At 45.4% G+C, this 21,101-nt stretch overlaps 1 long non-coding RNA gene across 1 annotated transcript in view; it reads left to right on the forward strand.

Annotated features, from left to right (window-relative positions):
* LOC148532225 (uncharacterized) overlaps window positions 1-21,101 on the forward strand; it is a 68,316-nt gene that overhangs the window by 36,697 nt on the left and 10,518 nt on the right. The window contains exons 3-5 of the long non-coding RNA XR_015877752.1: window positions 6,218-6,622; window positions 6,770-6,914; window positions 14,286-14,393. This is a non-coding gene — a long non-coding RNA (uncharacterized LOC148532225). The remainder of the gene's footprint in view (window positions 1-6,217; window positions 6,623-6,769; window positions 6,915-14,285; window positions 14,394-21,101) is intronic.

The following is a 21,101-nucleotide window of genomic DNA, read 5'->3' on the forward strand; positions in this document are numbered from 1 at the left end:
TTTCTTGTAGTAGTTGGGGGGTGGCAGGCGGCAGCCGGGAGGCTTGCCTGCCTTTCCGGGGGGTCGGGAGTGGCACCCGATATTCAGGAGGCTCCTGACCAAATCGGGAGTGTAGGCAAGCCTGATATATGTGTATAGATATATATGTATATATGTGTATATATATATATATATTGACAATGTGTCCGCAAAACTGTTATAGTTGTTTTTATGCTGGGGTGCTAACAAAAATATGGTGAGGCAAATCCTCAACCACCATGCACAATTCAAAATAGTAGGGGTGCACTCACCAGTCTTTGAAGTTGGTAAAAAAAAAAGCTTTATTCCGTTATAGCAACAAGTAATCACACCGACGTTTCAGTCCCTTCTGGACCTTTCACAAAGGTGTGTGTGTATGTATATATATATATATATATATATATATATATATATATACACACACTGTATGCAGTGTTAGAAATATATATCTGTATAATATATTTAATAGAAAGAGAGAGACATGGGGATGGCGCTGGAGAGACGCAGGTAGGTTAGCACTGGAGAGATGCAGGTAGGATAGTGCTGGAGAGTTGCAGAGATGATAGCGCTGGAGAGACAGAGAGAGGATGAGGGTGTAGAGATGCAGAAGGGATGAGGTTGGTGAGACGCAGAAGGGGATGAGGCTGAAGAGACATAGAAGGGGATGAGGCTGGTGAAATGTAGAAGGGGATGAGGCTGGAGAGACGCAGAAGGGGATGAGGCTGGAGAGACGCAGAAGGGGATGAGGCTCGAGAGACGCATAAGGGGATGAGGCTGGAGAGACACAGAAGGGGATGAGGCTGGAGAGATGCAGAAGGGGATGAGGCTGTAGAGATGCAGAAGGGAATGAGGCTGGAGAGACACAGAAGGGGATGAGGCTGTAGAGATGCAGAAGGGAATGAGACTGGAGAGACGCAGAAGGGGATGAGGCTGGAGAGACGCAGAAGGGGATGAGGCTGGAGAGATGCAGAAGGGGATGAGGCTGTAGAGATGCAGAAGGGAATGAGGCTGGAGAGACGCAGAAGGGGATGAGGCTGGAGAAACATGGAGGGTATGAGACTGGAGACTTTATAACAGGTAGATTTAGAAGTATTTGGCTAGGGCAGAGTAATCTTTTTGAAGACACTTATCCTAAAGAAAACATATTACTGATACAAATGGTACCAAATGGGGGTTAATGTGGTTGCCAATGTGTTTTATTTTTTTTTGTGCAAATTTTTCCTCTGCGCATCCATTTGAGTTGCACCGCTTATGCTTCCCAATGGTGTTCATACAGAGTTTCAGTAAAGATTCAGGCGTACAGTACGCACAAGTGTATTAGAAATGTTTTTGACATTCCTGGGTGTTTACATGGGGTTGGCTAATAAGATGCAGATGTAATGTAGTGTGGGCGTGTTATTGGAGTGACATGGGCTTCTTGCTGATAGTGATTGCGTACAAATACACTGAATTGGTAACATTGGACTGATGGTCTTCACCTAGCATAGGGCTGGTGCAAGTTTCAATGATGCAGCCAATAGTGGAATCTAAAGACGCACAAAACATGGTTGCAGCATCTCTAGACACTGAAAGTTGGTTTCTCAGTTCTTGTACATTCGGACGCATAGATGTGCACCAGGGAAGGGCTTTGTAGCGGCATTAGCATAAAGTTGCAGACGCAACTGCAGCCAAGGAATGCCACAACTGCATCTAACTCAGAATCAGGCCCTATGAGGATGGAAACCCCACCCCCATCAACAGACCTCGCCTTCATTAGGGTTGCTTCCAGAAATTTCCCGGGCTGGTTTTCTATCCCAATCCGCCCCTGAACACGTCTTGATAAAAGTGGTTCAATACTGAAACGTTGACAAGGAGCAAAGTTGTGCTCTGGTTTATTGCATAGCTGTGAAGTCTCACTGAGTGCTATCCTACATTGTTTGCTACATTCTAATATATATATATATATATATATATATATATATACAGTCCGGTCCATAAATATTGGGACATTGACAGAATTTTCAGATTTTGGCCTCTATTCACCACCACAATGGCTTTGAAATGAAACAAACAAGATGTGCTTTAGCTGCAGACTTTCAGATTTAATTTGAGGGTAATTACATCCAAATCGGGTGAACGGTGTAGGAATTACAACAGTTTCAATATGTGCCTCCCACTTTTTAAGGGGCCAAAAGTAATGGGACTATCAACTCAAGAGCTATTTCATGGACAGGTGTGGGCTATTCCCTCGTTATTTCATTATCAATTAAGCAGGTAAAAGGTCTGGAGTTGATACTAGGTGTGACATTTGCATTTGGAATCAGTTGCTGTCAACTCTCAATATGAGATCCAAAGAGCTGTCACTATCAGTGAAGCAAGCCATCATTAGGCTGAAAAATCAAAACAAACCCATCAGAGAGATAGCAAAAACATTAGGTGTGGCCAAATCAACTGTTTGGAACATTCTTAAAAAGAAATAATGCACCGGAGAGCTCAGCAACACCAAAAGACCCGGAAGACCACGGAAAACAACTGTGGTGGATGACAAAAGAATTATTTCCCTGGTGAAGAAAAACCCCTTTACAACAGTTGGCCAAATCAAGAACACTCTCCAGGAGGTAGATGTATATGTGTCAAAGTCAACAATCAAGAGAAGACTTCACAAGAGTGAATATAGAGGGTTCACCACAAGATGCAAACCATTGGTGAGCCACAAAAACAGGAAGACCAGATTAGAGTTTGCCAAACAACATCTAAAAAAGCCATTACAGTTCTGGAACAACATCCTATGGACAGATGAGACAAAGATCAACTTGTACCAGAGTGATGGGAAGAGAAGAGTATGGAGAAGGAAAGGAACTGCTCATGATCCAAAACATACCACCTCATCATTGAAGCATGGTGGTGGTAGTGCCATGCGTGGGCATGTATGGCTGCCAATGGAACTGGTTCCCTTGTATTTATTGATTATGTGACTGCTGACAAAAGCAGCAGAATGAATTCTGAAGTGTTTCGGGCAATATTATATGCTCATATTCAGTCAAATGCTTCAGAACTCATTGGACGGCGCTTCAAAGTGCAGATGGACAATGACCCGAAGCATACTGCAAAAGCAACCAAAGAGTTTTTTAAGGCTAAAAAGTTTGTCGCATAAATAATGAGCCCAGTGAGAGAAATATGCAGCTAGAATTAATGACAAACAAATTCTTGGAAAGGGGTTATCCGAGGAAATTGGTAGAGGAAGCGAAAAGGAAAGCTACACAGATTGATAGGGCTACATTATTGCAAGAAAAGAAGAAAACAGACACGGAATTAAATGTTGTACCATGGATCAACAGATTTTCTAGAAAGAGTCAGGAAATCACCAAAAGGGCGAAACAACTTTGGCCCATAGTTACAACAGATCCACAATTGAAAGCACTGAAGAATAGCAAATTATTACCAAGCTATTCTAGAGGAGCTAATCTAAAAGTTTTGTTAGTACGTACTGATGTTTCTTCTTTAGGTCCATTGAATACTCATTTTTTGGCGAGAAAAGCAGGTTGCCACAAGTGTTTGGGCTGTGCAACGTGCAGTTTTTTAATAACTGGTGACAAATTTAGCCATCCATATACGGTTAAAACCTATTCAATTAGACATGCTTTGACATGCACATCTAAATTCGTGGTATATCTTCTGTCTTGCCCATGTGGGGTACACTACGTGGGCAAGACAGAAAGACAGTTCAAAGAAAGAAAGGCTCAACACAGAGCAGCCATAAGAGCAGCATTGTTACAGGGCAATAGCGATCAAACGGTGGCTAGACATTTTGTTGAAGCAAAACATACTATGGCTATGCTTCGGTATTGTATGATAGACCATGTCCCATGGACTATCCGAGGGGGTGACAGGACCAGGAGATTGCTCCAAGTAGAAAGTAAATGGATCTTTACTTTGAACACTGTCAGCCCCTTTGGAATAAAAGAAGCTTTGAATTTAAATTGCTTTTTATAAGAAAGGCATGATCACTTGATAGTTTAAATATATAGATATTTGAGCAAAATATTAATTAAGTCTATTGTTCCTTTATAATGTATTAATCTGATATAATGCTAACTAGTGCGTTGTAGAAGCAATATGATTTATTACCACTAGATGGCGTTCTTGTATAAGGATAAAATTAATGTTTATTGAATAAGTAAAATATGATTAATTGGATATGGTTAGATTACCTTTCTGAATTACTATAATGTGCATTTATCTGTTAGTTAAATATTTATGTATTTTATAGTGTGGCCCACAAGATATGTGGACAATAGACACTGTTTTAATCACTGGCATTTATCACCCCTAGCAGTAAAGCCAGTCCGTGGACCCGGCTAGCGTCACTTCCGGTGTGACGTCATAGTCGAAAACCGGAAGTAGAATTCCGGATACCGGAGACCTGGATGGCGTGCTGCAGGGATTCACCGTCACTGTGTTGTCAGTATAAATTGTGTGTTTTTTCACTTTATATCTGTATCCTGATGAAGGGGGATGACCCCGAAATGTTGATGTATTGATACAGTAAACACTCGTTTCTTTTGAAGTCTGGGAGTGCCGCTATTTGCAAAAGAATATATATATATATATATATATATATATATATGAGAAGAATGCCCTTATTTTGCACTAGAAAGAAAGTTGCTGCACCTCAAGTTGAACCCCTGTTAGTGCAAACGTACAAATCAAAACATACCGAAAAAAACTGGATTTTCTGTAAAGGAACCCTTTTAAGACTTTTTATTGGTGACAATTTGAATTAATTCTGAATACTAAGAAGAATTTCCATTTAGTATTTAAATGGTGTAATGAAAGACATTCTATTCATTTGCACCCTCTAAGTCTTTTTCTGTATATATTGTGGCAGTATAACCAGAGGTGGCACTGGTGAGCAGCAGATTCTGTGTGTGGCAGGGGAGATCAGATGGTGTGGTGTGGGGCAGCACAGATGGTGTAATGGTTAGCATTACTGCCTCACAGCACTGAGCTCATGGGTTCGATTCCCACCACAGCCCTAACTGTGTGGAGTTTGTATATTCTCCCTGTGCTTGCGTGGGTTTCCTCCGGGTACTCCGGTTTCCTCCCACACTCCAAAAATATACTGGTAGGCTAATTGGCTCTCAACACAAATTAACCCTAGTGTGTATGTGAGCATGTGATAAGGAATATAGAGTGTAAGCTCCACTGGGGCAGGGACTGATGTGAATGGACAAATATCCTCTGTAAAGCGCTGCGGAATATGTGTGCGCTATATAAATAACTGGTAATAATAATAATAATCCACCCACACAGACTAGAAAGGCATTGTGGGAAGATGCCTAATGGCTACCGAGGGAACTCAGTCCAGGGAGGACTGAGGCAGACCAGTCAAACAGAGCTTACTGTGCTAGCAAGCCAATGAGGGCCAGGAGACCTGAGCCTAGACCTGTGAGCTACAGGGAAGGCTATCCAACTCTGGGACTGAGCTATGGTACCTGCAAGGAAGCAGGCCAGACTGTGAGAGGCGGTAGCCAACAAGCTAAGGAAGCTATACCAGGCCAGGAGGCCAGTGTCCAGTCCTGCATGTGGCAGGAAGGACCACCGATCTCAGAGACTGTGAGAGACTTTCATGCAGAGTAGCTGCTTCTGTAGAGAGGGTTCAAGAAGTGAGCTAGTGCCCTAAACAAGGGCTAGGTTTGTTTATTATTTCTCTGTTTCCTGATTTCACATGCTGGAAGTAAAGCAACACTTATGTTTATTTAACTGGAATGCTACATATGGACTCTAATTTTAATTTTGCACCTACTCACTGCACCACTGACCCCAGTCTACCAAGCTAATTAACCCCAAGTATCACAATATATATATATATATATATATATATATATATATACACACACACGTGTGTGTGTGTGTGTGTGTGTGTGTGTGTGTGTGTGTGTGTGTGTGTGTGTGTATATTGATTTACTTTTATGCTCTCGCTTGCTCTCTCTTTCTGTCTCTATCTCTTTCTCTTTTTAATAAACCAAACACTAATAAACCAAAGTCCTTAGGCCGGCCAGACAGTGCGTGTATTGAATAGCTGCGGGAGCTTCCTCCCTGGATATTCTACATCGCACTGAATTGAATTCCACCCTTTGTTACTTATTTGTAGTAAATCAATCTATCTGTTGTATGTTCTTTTAATTTTTTTTTTGTTCTATTTTCTTTTCTTCCCCAGAAATGGCTGGCCTAACTCATGCATTCTGGACACGATTCATTGAAATTTACCAAGCCAATGAATGCCTGTGGAAAATGGGTACCAAGGACTATTTAAATTGTGATAAGAAGAATCAGGCATTCAACAAATTGGTAACATACAGTGTAGGACTATGAGAGTGATGCCGACATCGACTTGGTCAAGCAAAAGATCCAGAATCTCTGAACTGTTTTCCTCATACAGCACAATAAGCACCCAGAGTCGCAACATTCTGGAGCAGGGGCAGATGAGGTCCGGAAGCCCAAACTTTGGTACTATGACCTACTGAAGTTTGTGCTGGAGAAGGAACCGAAGAGATGGTCATGGTGCTCGCTGGAGCCAGAGGCTGCTGATGTCCTCAGTAAAGACTCTTTGAGTCAGGATCCGGTAATGTATTTTGTTTTAAAAGAGCAAATAATTTTTTTATATTGTTTTAAATCAAATGTTATCTTTGTGTTATTGTTAATTGTTGATTATTGGTAAGTATGTGTAAAATTTATTTCCTAAAAATGTTTTTTTATTTATTTTTTTTAGTCCATGGTGCTGGACGTTGACCCTGAACCTGCCTCCAGCGAGCCCACAGAGGTTTCAGAGTCCTCCATTGAGCCACTCTCTTCCCAGGCCCCCGCCGCTAAGAGGAAGAGGGCATCTAGGACTCCTGCCGCTGGACCATCAAGGGGTAAGCGATTTTTGCAACATGCGGAGGAGGTTCTTCAGAAGCCCCCGGATGCAGATATAGCTTTTGGCATAAACATCGCTAATGAAATGAAGGCCATGGCCCCTGACCAGGAACTTAATTTCAAGAGGATAGTATATAATGCTATGGTTAGTGGTCTTGAGGGTAATTTTGAAAAATACACTAATATAGGATTATATCCTAGGCCTCAGCCCACCCCCTCGGCCTCAGGCACTTTCCCATACCCTGGACACAGACCGATGTGTCCCCATATACAAATTCCTCCTCCGTCAGTTCCCCACACCTATGAAGCGTCATTTGGCCCAGCCCCACCACATCCCTATCCCAGTGCTTCCACGAGCGGTGTGCATTCTGTTTGGCAGAGTGCACAGACCACTCTTCAGGTATTGTTACTTTTTTGAATTAGTTATTTTTGTTTGTGTTTTTTTTTCCATTGTTGCAAAAATTTGTTCATTCCTTTTACTTTAGTTTCCTTCACCAGAATGAACTTCAGTGGGGTCATAGTGCCATTGGTGGGCTTTTTGACCTCATTTACCCCTGCATTCAGAATGTTGTGACTTTCTGGTCTTTATTGTGCTGTTTTTGGGGACACAGGCCCTGATTCAGAGCCGGACGCTCTGAATGAGCGCTTGCTCTGAATCAGGGCCTCTTTTTTTTTTTTATGGAGCGGCCTCCTGGCCGCTCACATTGCTGTGGGTTGCCACCCACAGCTAATGCGAGCGGCCAGGATGATGGTCGCGATGGTCAAAACCATTGTGACCATCGGGCTTGCGACAAGACCCTTGTGGTAGGGTCTCGTGGCCGCAAACCCCAGAGAGCTTCCGGCTCAAACAGAACCGAAAGCTCTCCCACTGACATCACTTGTGATGTCAGTGGGGCCGCCCCCAAACAGTAGGCGTTCTCATAGGAACGCCTCCGTCTGGGCAGCCAACCCCCCGGCCCGCCCACCAAAGGGGGTGTGCTGTCACTCAACATTGACAGCACGCCCCCTTTGGTGCGAGACCCGGAGCGACGGATTGCCCATCGCTATCCGGGTCTCGTGCATGCGCACGATGGAGCCGGCTCTGTCGTGTGCACATGGGCCACCATCTACCCGGTTGCGAGCGCTCAGCACTTGCGACCGGGTCTGAATCAGGCCGGACATTCTGGGTCTTTCCCATAACACTGTTGATGTTGGCATCACTAAAATGGTCCTTACTGTATGTGACCAAATGTTGAAGTGCCTGATTCGATCTCGATTTCAATAGTCCTTGGTATCGAGTCCCTCATTGGCCTGTATATTTTAATGTATAGTGTCCAGAGAAATACGTTTTAATAATATAAATTGTTTAAAAAAAAAAGTGTGGTCTCCTTATTTAATGTTATTACGGAATCTTTCCAAATAAAATCACATGAAAAGGTGTTTTTAGAGGTTGTTAGGTAGGGCTTGGGGTTTGCTCAATGTTTGATTCCACAGATTTATGGGGTTTTTTAGGATGGTAATATATTTCTATTTTAAAACTTTTTGAACCACATTTGTAAGGTATTAACAGCTGCATACCGTGAACAACCCACAAGACCTGCTAAATTGAAAATGCACCAGCCCAGTCATCTACACATCACAATCAGGGTATTATAAAAGGGCACTACTTTTGGGGAACTACTGCTAGGGGCACATATAGGGGGAATTACTACTGGGGGGACTTGTAAGGGGAAATGCTACTGTAGCCACTATTTAGGGGTTCCACTTTATATAGGCGGCCAGGTGGATTGGTGGTTCAGGAGACCACCTGATCATTGCTGGCAAAAGCGATCGGGACACAGAAACAGCCATGGCCAACGAAAGCTGTCTGCTGCTTGTATATAGGTAGCGGCTGCTATTGCAGCCACACTGGGAGCGGGGTGATGCTGCCGGGTCACGATCTCTGTGGCCAGCAGTGATCAGGATCCAAAGGAGGCATAGGTGCGGGTGTAGAGGGACCAGTAGGTCCCTCTGTCATAGGTGGCAGTGGGAAGATTACAATATACCATATGTATAATCGTTGGTCTATGGTCTTTGGTCGTTTTGTGCAATCGTTCACAAATTGTTCATGCACATGAACGATAACGATCATCAGGAATTGATGAACGATTTGGGAAGATCTTTTGATCTTTCATCTTTCAGGGGCTAGTCTGCTAGTGAATGGGCAGCTTAAAATACACGAATGTAACCAATTTGAACAATTTTTTTTGTCCTTTTTTCAGTGTTTAAAACCATATGATCGACTGTCATTTGCTCCCATACATTACCAGGTTTTCATACCAACCAGCCAGATTGGACAGATATCTGACAGAAAATTGTATAGTGGATGCCCAGCTAGAGTCACATTGATGTTGTTCATGGTAATGTCTCGCAACAGATGTGATTTGTTTGAATCTGGTCAGGTCTGCCATTAAATTCCTTATGCTGCCCACATGTTCTAACACTCTCTGGGCCTGATTCAGAGCCGCTCGCAAAAAGCGAGCGCTCGCTCTGAATCAGGGCGTGTGTTGTTTTTTTGTTGCGGCCTCAGCTTATGCGACCCTACCCCCTTGCGGTAGGGTCTCGTTGCCACAAGCCCCAGTGGACTTCCTGCACTATTAGAGCAGGAAGTCCACCTACTGACATCACTAGTGATGTCAGTAGGGCCGCCCACAAACGGCAGGCGTTCGCATGGGAACGCCTCCGTTTGTGAAGCCACCCCCCGCCACGCCTACAAAATGGGGCGAGCTGTCGATCAACATCGACAGCCACCCCTTTTGTAGTGAGTCCCGGAGTGAGCGCCGCGTGTGCGCACCGGGCCACCATCGACCCGCTTGCGGGCGCATATCGCTTGCGAGCAGGTCTGAATCAGGCCCTCTGTTTCAAGGGCTTAGTGGTCATACCAACATACTTCTTTTTACAGGGGAAAGTCAGACAATATACTACCCCTGGAGTTTTACATGTAATAAAGTCTCGTATCTTGTGTACTTGATTAAATTTATCCTTGAATTCCATAGTATGTATCATGTGGTTGCAAGCTTTCCACATTTATTTGTTTCCAGTTCATTAAAACCTTGGGACTGCTGATTGATCAGCAAAGCAGGACCCCCCACCCAGCGGCTGCAAAGATTAGCAGCCGCTGGGAAAAACTAAATTAACCTCCCCTCTCACCACCCTAGTGTACCTGGTGCCTGAAATCGGTCTCAAATTGAAAGTCCCGATGGTGCTTCTGATATTCCGATGTTTGAAAAAACTAAATTTGTTTTTACAAATCTTAAAAAAAATAACCCTTTTTTTTATTAAATCATTTTTGCATAAGTTAAAATGGAAGAACTTGTGTACTTTACGGACTCATTACCTTATTATATAGAACTTTTGACTGTCAGTGTCATGTTTACCTTATTATATAGAACTTTTGGTGACGTCTGCTGCTACTTCCGATTCTTCTGTGGTTTTTTCAGCCAAAAACTTGAAATATCTTCTAAAATCACTTTGTAAGGATCATGGTTATTCAGGCTAGTCCTCCACATAAACTCGGCCATGTACGACTTGAGGAAATTCCTGTTCGTCCCTCTTCTTTTTTTGTTTCCCCACTTAGCAGATCCCCACATCCTTTCAATCTTCTGTGTATTTGCTAGTGCTTCGGGATCCACGAAGTTGAAGGTGTGATTCACTCTTAGATGCTGGAAACCACTGTTACCAATATCTGCATAAGCTCGCCAACAATCCGATATGATTGTAGTGCCAGGTTTGATCCGTTCTCTAATAATGGGGAGGAGAGTAGATGCTGAACGGTTTGGGACGAGGACAACAAAACATTTGTTGCTTTTTCTGCAAATTCCACCAAACACCATAGCCAAATGCAGGGGGGGGGGGGTTCCGTCTGCCTGGAAACCCCCCTCCCCGGCCCACACCATGACCACAGTAGAAATAGTAATATAATAGAATGTTACTAGCGCTGCATGTTCTTCTCAGTATCACAAATGAAATGATTAGCACCACCAATATGTACATATATATGTCCAGGGCAGTGCTAGGTTATTCTGCTGCTCCCTCAGACTCCCGGACTTGCTCCCATGCTCTGGAATGGTGCCCACATCTGAAGAAAAACATTCTGCTCAGACAGGATGGCTCTACTGCCGCATCTAATGGCTTACTGTGATTGCTGGTCCTCTATATGCTGGAATTATGCAGCACAATATACTTTGTAAATAACATATTAAAGCTGGATAAGTACTAATTATGGCCCTGATTCAGAGCCGGACGCTCTGACCAGAGCGCTCGCTCTGAATCAGGGCCCTCCTCCATTAATATGGAGCGTCCTCCTGGACGCTCGTATAGCTGTGGGTCACCACCCACAGCATATACGAGCGTCCAAAAGATGGTCGCGATGGTCTTGACCATCGCGACCATCGGACTTGCGAGTGAAACCCTGTGGTCGGGTTTCTCAACCACAAGCCCTGGAGTGATTTTGGCTCTATCAGAGCCAAAATCACTCCCACTGACATCACTAGTGATGTCAGTGGGGCCGGCTTCAGACGGTAGGCGTTCCCATGGGAACGCCTCCATCTGGCCGGCACGCCCACCAAAGGGGGCGTGCTGTCAATCAACATCGACAGCACGCCCCCTTTGGTGCGAGACCCAGAGCGATGGAAAGTCCTTCGCTCGCCGGGTCTCGCACATGCGCACGACGGAGCTCCCTCCGTCGTGCGCATGGGCAGTGGGGAACATCGACCCACTTGTGAGCGTACTGCCGCTCGCGAGTGGGTCTGAAAGACCCCCTATGTCCTCTTCATGGACTGGCCGCACTCGCTCTAAAATCATGCATATGGAAACCTCTCTCTTTTACGGCGGGAAAAGAGACTTTCATCAATTTCCACAATTAAATTTGATTTGGTGCTAGACCACCAACCTGAGGCACCCCTGCAAGTGTCCTGACACCCCAGGGTGCCACAGCACAGTTTGGGAACCACTGCCTTAGGGTATATATACATTTATATACAATAAAAGTACCATGTCAATATATAGATGGTCAGAGAGACAAGAACACTCCCATATACTTTCGTTTTTTCCCTACTGTTCGGTCTGTGTCATATTAGGTAGGGAGAGGGAGTAACACCCCCTTGTGTATAATAGTTTTGATACACACAGGATTATGTCATTATCACTATTGGGCTATATCTCTGTATAGTAAATCAGATTATATCCTGTGTGACTTCTTCACTTTCCCTGCTGTTTTCAAATATGATAAAAGTAAAGCTACCAAATTGGGCAACAAGACCGCAGATAAGGGTTTGCACTGCAGTAAGAAATGTTTGAGCCTTCAGGAAAAAAAGGAATAGATCTGCAAGGAGGAGAAGAGAGTCCACCAAGCTCAGGTGTTGGGATAGTACAGTATACAAAATAGAACTATGTAATAGCAAAATGAATAACAATCATATACGTATAAAATAGGGATGAGCGGGTCCAGATTTCTGAGATCCTAACCACCCCGAGCCCCCCTGATCCGAGCCAGATCTGAGTCAGGTTAGAGTTTTCCTGCCTGGCTCGGATCTGAAATCGAGGCAAAACGTCACCATTCGGATTCTTGCAGGTTTTGAATTCTATAAAAGGTCCCCACGTCTGCACCATTTTTGAGTCCGGCTGTGGACAGTGAAGAGGGAGGGTGGGGGTTTGCTGTGCTGGTGCTGCTTTTGTCCTTAGGGGTTGTGTCCAAAGTCCATAGGGGCTGGCTGGGCTGTATTGTGCAGTGTCCCATAAAGGCTGTAGTAGTTAAAGGGGTGCTGTAGTGTTGTCCAGGGGGTGCTCCCCCCAAGTGCAAAAAAAAAACAATTATTTATTTTCTGTTTGTGTGCGCTGTAGCCACATGTGCATCAACATAGCAGCGCCAAGCGTGCGCCTGTGTCATAAGTCAAGGGATGGCTGGCTATAACCTCCAAAGTGCCGGAAAAAAATAAAAATAAATTATTTTTCTGTGTTTGTGACTTGTGTGCGCCTTAGCCGCACGAGCAGGGACGGATTGGCCATTGACTTCATCTGGAGTTTTCGCGGTGGGCCAGGGCCACTGAAAACATGTTTCTTTACTTTCCTTTACTTTTTTTTTTTTTTAAATGGCAGCAGACTCCTGCCTATTGGTCCAGGAGTCTTCAGTCAATTCATTGCTGAGTCAGTGGGAGGGGGCCATGGGGGTGGAGTTTTAGCTGATACAGCAGCACTTGCTGATGGATCAAGTTACCCGGCAGCCACGGCTGTGTGAGCTCCCGAGCTTCGTGGGTGGAGCTACTGGAGATGTGTCAACCATACAGGAGAGTTCTTCTGGTTGTGTGAGCGGCGCTGCTGGGAGCAGTGTGAGGAGAGAGGCACTGGGGGCTCTGTGCAGTGGAGGAGAGCGGCAGTGACAACGGCTGCATACAATGAACTTCACTCTTCACTGAGTGAAGAGCTTCAGGTGTGTGATCAGCTGCTAGGGGCAGTGTCAGTGTGAGATGGAGGAGAGAGGCACTGTGAGGCATAGGAGAGCGCAGTGATAGCGGGTGTGAGGAGCTCCAGCTGTGTCAGGTGGAGGAGATTGGGGGCTGCTGTGTGAGGACCAAAGGCACCTGGCAAATATGAAAAAGTTTCAATTAAGAAGAAAGAGGCACACCCACCAGAGGGAGAAGATAAAGCAGGACCTGTTTGTTTTCAACAAGGTATTGAGCCCTTTAAGGTTGTTTGCTTGGTGGGTTCCCTGTTATTGTTGTGCAGGGGGAGCCTTAAGGTCAGCTGCATGTGCATGGTGTTACCCCTGGATGGGGTGTGGTGTAGTTGTATGGGGTAGTATGCCTTTTGCATAAGGGAGCAGGGCTTGGGTTAGAATGCCCTCTATGGTCCCCAGTATAGTGAAGCAGAGGCATTGGCATGGTGCTATGAGGAGGGTCAGTGTGTGCTGGTAGGGGGGCAGTGGGGTGTCATTGAGTGGTGGGGTGGGCAGTAAGGGGTTTAGTGTGTGCTGAGGGGCTAATTGTGCTGTAGGGGGGGCACAGAGGAGATGGCATTGGGGAGACACACAGGGTTGGCACTGGGGAGACGGTGTTGGTGCTGTGGAGACACATTGGTGACAACCCTGGAGAGACACAGTAGAATGGTGCCAGAGACACACATGTAGTACCGCTACTTGGAGTAGAAGAAAAGGCTGCTGTAATCTTTAGTAAGACACCAATTCTAAAGAAACCATATTGATATATATGGTACCAAAATTAGCAAATATATTTTACAGATATAAAATTGTTTGATCAGGGAAACTCACATTATGCCCTGCCCCAAAACTCTCGTTACTATGTATTATCTGGTTGAACCTTTGTTGCATGATGATGATATTGGCTTTATTCCTACAGGCGCCTTCTGGACCATGTGATCTGAATAGCGAATACCGACTGAAGACACTGTCTGTCCAGGGAGGAACAATTTTTTCAGAGGTTCCCCACAGAAAAACCACCATATAGGTAAGGTGTAGTTTTATGCAGTACACACAAAAACAGTATAGATTTTTTATTTTAATATGTGAGGCCCCCCCTTTCACCCACTGCTCTGTCTACTCATTGAAGAGCGGGACTAGGGGAATGCCCAGTAGCTATTGGAGCACTGGGCATGCCCCCAGGGTGATGAAAATTGGGGAATTAGCTGGTGGGCATGCCATTTCATGCAAGTATACACCCCTTTCCACAAGGCCATGCCCCCTTTTTCAGGCACAAAACTCCTGTTCCACGCTTCTGGAAAGCCGACCTAGGGCCACTTTCAAAAAATTTTCCAGGGCCACGTTACATTCCCAATCCGCCGCTGCGCACGAGCCATAAGTCAAGGGCCGGCTGGCTCGTCTGTTGAAGGGTGGTGTAACCTCCAAAGTGCCGGAAAAAAAACAACATTTTTTTTCTGTGTTTGTGACTTGTGTGCAGTGTCCCATAAAGGCTGTAGTCCTAAAGGGGTACTGTAGTGTTGCCCAGGGGGTGCTCTGTCCATCAGGGGTGCTCCCCCCCAAGTGCAAAAAAACCTTTTTTTTTTTTTGTTTGGTGTGCGCTGTAGCCGCACATGCATCATCATAGCAGTGCCAAGTGTGCTCCTGTGTCATAAGTCAAGGGCCAGCTGGCTCGTCTGTTGAAGGGTGGTGTAACCCCCAAACTGCCTGAAAAACAAAATTCTGTGCTTGTGACTTGTGTGCGCTGTAGCCGCACGTGCATCAACAAAGTAGCAGCGCCAAACGTGTGCCTGTGTCATAAGTCAAGGGCCAGGTGGCTCGTCTGTTGAAGGGTGGTGTAACCCCCAAAGTGCTCCAAAAAAAAAAATCTTTTTCTGTGTTTGTGTGCGCCTTAGTCGCACGTATATCAATATCACATAAATGGAGGACAAAAATTTGTCTGATAAAAATAAAATAGGGAAAGATCAAGAACCACTTCCTCCTAGTGCTGAAGCTGCTGCCACTAGTCACTAGTCATGACATAGACGATAAAATGCCATCAACATCGTCTGCCAAAGCCGATGCCCAATGTCATAGTAGAGGGCATATAAAATCCCAAATTACAAAGTTCAGGAAAATAACCTTAAAAAATAAATTTAAATCTTCTGAGGAGAAACGTAAACTTGCCAATATGCCATTTACGACACGGAGTGGCAAGGAATGGCTAAGGTCCTTCCCTATGTTCATGACTAGTGGTTCAGCTTCACATGACGATGGAAGCCCTCCTGCTAGTAAAATGAAACAAATTAAGCTATCAAAAGCACAGCAAAGAACTGTGCATTCTAATTCTAAGAAGATATCACAAATCCCCATGGAGAGTCCAAGTGTGGCAACGGTTGCGATGCCTGACCTTCCCAACACTGGAATGAAGAGGTGGCTCCTTCCACCATTTGCACGCCCTCTGCAAGTGCTGGAAGGAGCACCCACAGTCCACTTGCTGATATTCAAATTGAAGATGTCACTGTTAAAGTACAACAGGATGAGGATATTGGTGTAACTGGTGCTGAGGAGGAAGTTGACGAGGAGGATTCTGATGGTGAGGTGGTTTGTTTAAATCAAGCACCGGGGGGAGAAAGTTGTCGTCCGTGGGATGAAAAATCCCATCACGTCATGCCTGGGCAGAAGACCGAACATTCCACCTCTTTGGTCTGGAAATATTTCTATCCAAATCCGGACAACAACTGGCTTGCCATATGTACCATATGTAGATGTGGAATATGTAGGGGTAGGGACGTTAACCACCTAGGAACATCCTGCCTTATACGTCACCTGCAGCGCGTTCATAAAAAGTTACTGTCAAGTTCAGAGACTGTGGCTAAGACCACAAGAAGTCCAGGGACACCTATATCCCTTTGTCCTGTTGTATCCAAGCGCCTGCAAACCACACCGTCAACTGCCTCCTCGTCAATTTCCTCCTCAGTCAGGATTCGAAGTAGTCCTGCAGGCCATGTCACTAGCATGACTGACTCTCCTATCCGGGATTCCTCCGGAGGATCCTGCATTGCTACATCAACACAAAGAAATACCTCGCTGGTAAACAAAGATAAATATGAAATGTACATTTAATAAAAATGAATCATAAAATACACATAATTAAATGAAGCAAGACAAATGAATATTGCAAAAATAGAAAATAAAATAAAAACCATATGAATATTAATTGTGTAAATGATACAGGCAGATAAAAATAGGGATAATGTTGCTAATAGCTGAATGGTGAATAAAGCTGTGCTATAATCCGGATAATAAAATAACAGTCAATAAATTTGTATGCAGTTAAGGTGCAACAGTTGTTAACACTTGACACAGGTTCATGAATGATATATAGTAACAGGGTGTCCACCGTACTGTTACAATTGTGTCCGTCTATAGTATCCGATTGATGTGAACAGCGTGACGCTTGTAAAGTGGAGGACACAGGTTGGCGTGTTAAAGTATAGCTGAGTATCAACCCTGTCGGGCGCCACAGTGCTTAATACAAGATGTGTTACAATTACTGACCAGCATTAAGGTCTCAAGCTGATGAGGAAACTCCGGTGCAGTGGCTCCCTGTTCGGGTTAGATATGGAGAAAGCCGGTCAGAGAGACGGAGCTGGGGGAGAAGCTGGTAATGGTTCCAATCATAGGAGGGCTAGGCACGGCCGCGACTTAGTGGAACTCCCCGCACCAGGACGGAAGAAGGAAGGCACTGGAAGTAGCCAGGAACCAGTTACAGCACAATTCAGCGTGGTCAGACAATGGGCAGCAAGTCCCATGGACGTGTTTCGTCCATGGGACTTTTTAAGGCATTACTACGCCTACTGCTGCTGCTGCTGCTGTTGTTGCTGCTGGGAGTTGTTCATCATCCCAGAGAGGAAGTAGGAACACCACTACTTATTTTGCTAAGCAATTGACCCTCCAAAAGTCCTTAGCGAGGAGGATGAAGCATGACAGCAGTCATCCTGTTGCAAAGGCGATAACTGAAGCCTTGAGAGCTATGTTGGTGTTAGATATGCATCTGGTATCCGCCATTAGTGCAGTCGGATTTAGACAATTGAAGGAGGTAGTGTGTCCCCGGTACCAAATCCCGTCTAGATTCCACTTCACTAGGCAAGCAATACTGAGAATGTACAGAGACGTTAGAAAAAGTGTCCTCAGTGTCCTAAAAAATGCAGTTGTACCCAATGTCCACTTAACCACGGACATGTGGACAAGTGGAACAGGGCAGACTAAGGACTATATGACTGTAACAGCCCACTGGGTAGATGTATTGCCTTACGCAGCAACAACAGCAGCATGACCAGTAGCAGCACCTCAGAAGCACCAGCTCGTTCCAAGGCAGGCTACGCTGTGTATCACCGGTTTCAGTAAGAGGCACACCGCCGACAACCTCTTAGAGAAACTGAGGGAAATCATCGCCCAGTGGCTTACCCTACTTAGACTCTCCTGGGGATTTGTGATATCTGACAACGCCACCAATATTGTGCGGGCATTACATCTGGGCAAATTCCAGCACGTCCTATGTTTTGCTTTGGTGGTGCAGAATTTTCTGAGAAATGACAAAAGCATGCAGGTCATTCCCCTCATCAGGCTTTTGCAGAAGCAGCTGGAGAAAGTGAAGGAGGAGCTAAGACAGAGCGATTCCGCTCGGTATGTGGGACTTGTGGATGAAGCCCTTCATTCGCTTTGCCAGGATTCGAGGGTGGTCAATCTGTTGAAATCAGACCACTACATTTTGGCCACCGTGCTCTATCCTAGGTTTAAAGCCTATGTGGTGTCTCTCTTTCCGGCCGACACAAGCCTGCAGAGGTGCAAAGACCTACTGGTGAAAACACTATCAGCTGAAGCAGAACGTGACACGTCAACAGCTCCTTCATTTTATCCCGCAACTGGGGCTGCCAGGAAACAACTTAGGTGTCCTAAGCAACCCACTGGCGGTGATGCAGGGCAGGCAGGACCAAGTTTGGACATCTGGTCCGGACTGAAGGACCTGGCAACAATTTCTGACATGTCTACTGTCACTGCATATGATACTGTCACCATTAACAGAATGGTGGAGGATTACATCGTTGACACCATGTCAGACAGTCCGTACCTGTACTGGCAGGAAAAAGAGGCAATTTGGAGGCCCCTGTACAAATTGGCTCTATTTTATCTAAGTTGTCCCCCCTTCAGTGTGTACTCCAAATGAGTTTTTAGTGCAGCCGGGAACCTTGTCACCAAAGGCGTAGGAGGTTGCTTCCACAAAATGTGGAGAAGATGATGTTCATCAAAATGAATTAGCAATTCTTCCAGGAAGACCAGCCTCCAAAACGTACAGAGGGACCTGTGGTGGTGGATTCCAGTGGGGACAAATTAATACTCTGTGAGAATGAGGACAATACTGAGGAGGGTGAGGAATCGGTGGATGAGGAGGATGAGGATGACATATTGCCTCTGTAATGCCAGTTTGTGCAGGGACAGATTAATTGCCAGCTTGTTTTGTGGGGGCCCAAACGAACCAATCATTTCAGCCACAGTCGTTTGGCAGACCCTGGCACTGAAATGATTGGTTTGTTAAAGTGTGCATGTCCTGTTTATTCAACATAAGGGTGGGTGGGAGGGCACAAGGACAATTCTATCTTGCATCTCTTTTTTGTCTTTGCAGTATATAGTCTTTGGGGCCTAGTTTTTCAAACTGCCATCCTGTCTGCCACTGCAGTGTCACTCCTAGATGGGCCACGTGTTTGTGCCGCCCACTTGTGTCACTTAGCATAGTCATCCAGCTACCTCAGTGCAACCTTTTTTCCTAAAAACAATATTGTGAGGTGTTCAGAATATACTGGAAATTAGTGGAAATTAATGTTATTGAAGTTAATAATAGCGTAGGAACAAAAAAGCCCCCAAATTCTGTGATTTTAGTTGTTTTTATGCTTTTTTCCAAAAAAATACAGATCCAAAACACAAAATCCAGAACCCAAAACACGGGAGGGTGGTTTTGGCAAAACCAATCCAGATCCAAAACACGAAGAAAGATCCAGATCCAAAACCAAAACACAAAACACGAAAAGTGGCCGGTGCACAACAATAGTATAAAAGAACAAACTTGTAGCATAAAAGAAATTGTCAACTATAACCCAAAACTATACAAAATGCATCCAAATGACACTTAGCTGGCCTACACCTACAGCCCTAATAGCCAAACAAAGATCAAAGAAAAAAAATTGAAGGGAGAAAACAGATAAAACAGGTAGATGGGCATGCTATGATGTAAGGCATAAACATGGCCAGGTTTAGAGACAAGAGTACAACATCAACATATAGCTAAAAAGGGGGCGTAGCTTAGCCAGGACGGATGTGTAGGTACACTGCTCCTGCCCAGTATACCTTTAAAGGACCCGATCAGCTCCACACCGCGGGCCACATTACACATCCGGCGGTCCCTAGACTCCTGCTGCATCCCTGTCCCGCTGCCTGAGCTCCAGAGTGGCCTTGAGCTCCTGATCTGGCTGCTTAGAAGCCGCGGCTTTGAGTTTAGGACACCCGCAGCTGTCCCGTCATCAGCGTGGCCGACACAAAACGTTTCTGCTACGTCCAAGGGGTCCTGCTGCGTCTCTCCTAACGGCCTGTCCTCACGCAGACCTCACTATTAGCCTCCTGGAAGCGCCTCCTGGAAGCGGCCACATATAGTGCCGTGAATCGCAGGAAGCCACCATCTTGATACTCACCGAGCGGCCCGGACCCTCTGCTGAAGCTCAACCTGCTGCTGCATGCTGCAGACCTCCGGTCTTCCCTCCCTCCCCTTAGCTGCAAGTGACCCTCTCCTAGCTGGCTCCTACCTCTGTGGCTGCCCTTAGGACACCAGCAGGCCAGATTTCCCATGCATCTCCAGCCAAGCCTGGGTAAGAGATTTACTCGAATCACCTTCTGGCTGATACCTCTTCCCTGCCACCCACAGGAATAACTAGTGGCCCCTGCTGCTGCTCCTACTTCCCCCACTGAATATCCTCTGCAGCTCTACTCTGTATTTCTATAACAGGACTGTGCTTCTGCTGGAAACAGTATCCATAATTTTTTACATTATTGAGCCCCTGCTATTTTGGTGTTACTCTGAAGCTTCACCTTGTGGTGCCTGCTTTTTGTTGCAGGTCCAAAAGACATCCGGTTTCTGTCTCACATTTTAATTTCTATTTTCGCTGCCATAACCTCTGAGCCCTGTCTGCAAACTGGATGACCACAACTATGACCCCTTACATGCTATCATGAGACTGGATGCACTGTGACCGTAATGGCTGCCTAGTTCTTGGCCTATGGGGCTCGGTGCTCAATTGCCTCACTTCTATATGACATCTTAATGGTACTACACATATACCCTGCCCATCTTTTCCCTACATTTGCTAATCTTTATACGCCATGGGCAAGACCGTAAAGTCTGCACATAAGAAAGATGCTCCTCATCCCAGAACGGAACCACCCCAATCAACCTACGTCCTTTCCTTTTGCCAACTCCCTTTAAACGAAACTCCACTCCAGACTCTTCAGATTCTTCTCTGGTTCCATAGAACCTTCCTAGCCCTTTGGCCATGGATGACTCCTCCTCCCATCCCACCGCTACGTCGGGCCACGGATACAGGAAGTCCTGTTCTCTGTTAAGACCCTGCCAACTAAACATGATATTCAAAGCACTATTAGACAGGAACTGGCTTCTGTTAATCAGGATCTTTCCTTACTCTCAGATCTC

Source organism: Taudactylus pleione, unplaced genomic scaffold, assembly GCF_031769625.1.
Source record: "Taudactylus pleione unplaced genomic scaffold, aTauple2 ptg000080l, whole genome shotgun sequence".
Lineage (NCBI taxonomy): Eukaryota > Metazoa > Chordata > Amphibia > Anura > Myobatrachidae > Taudactylus > Taudactylus pleione.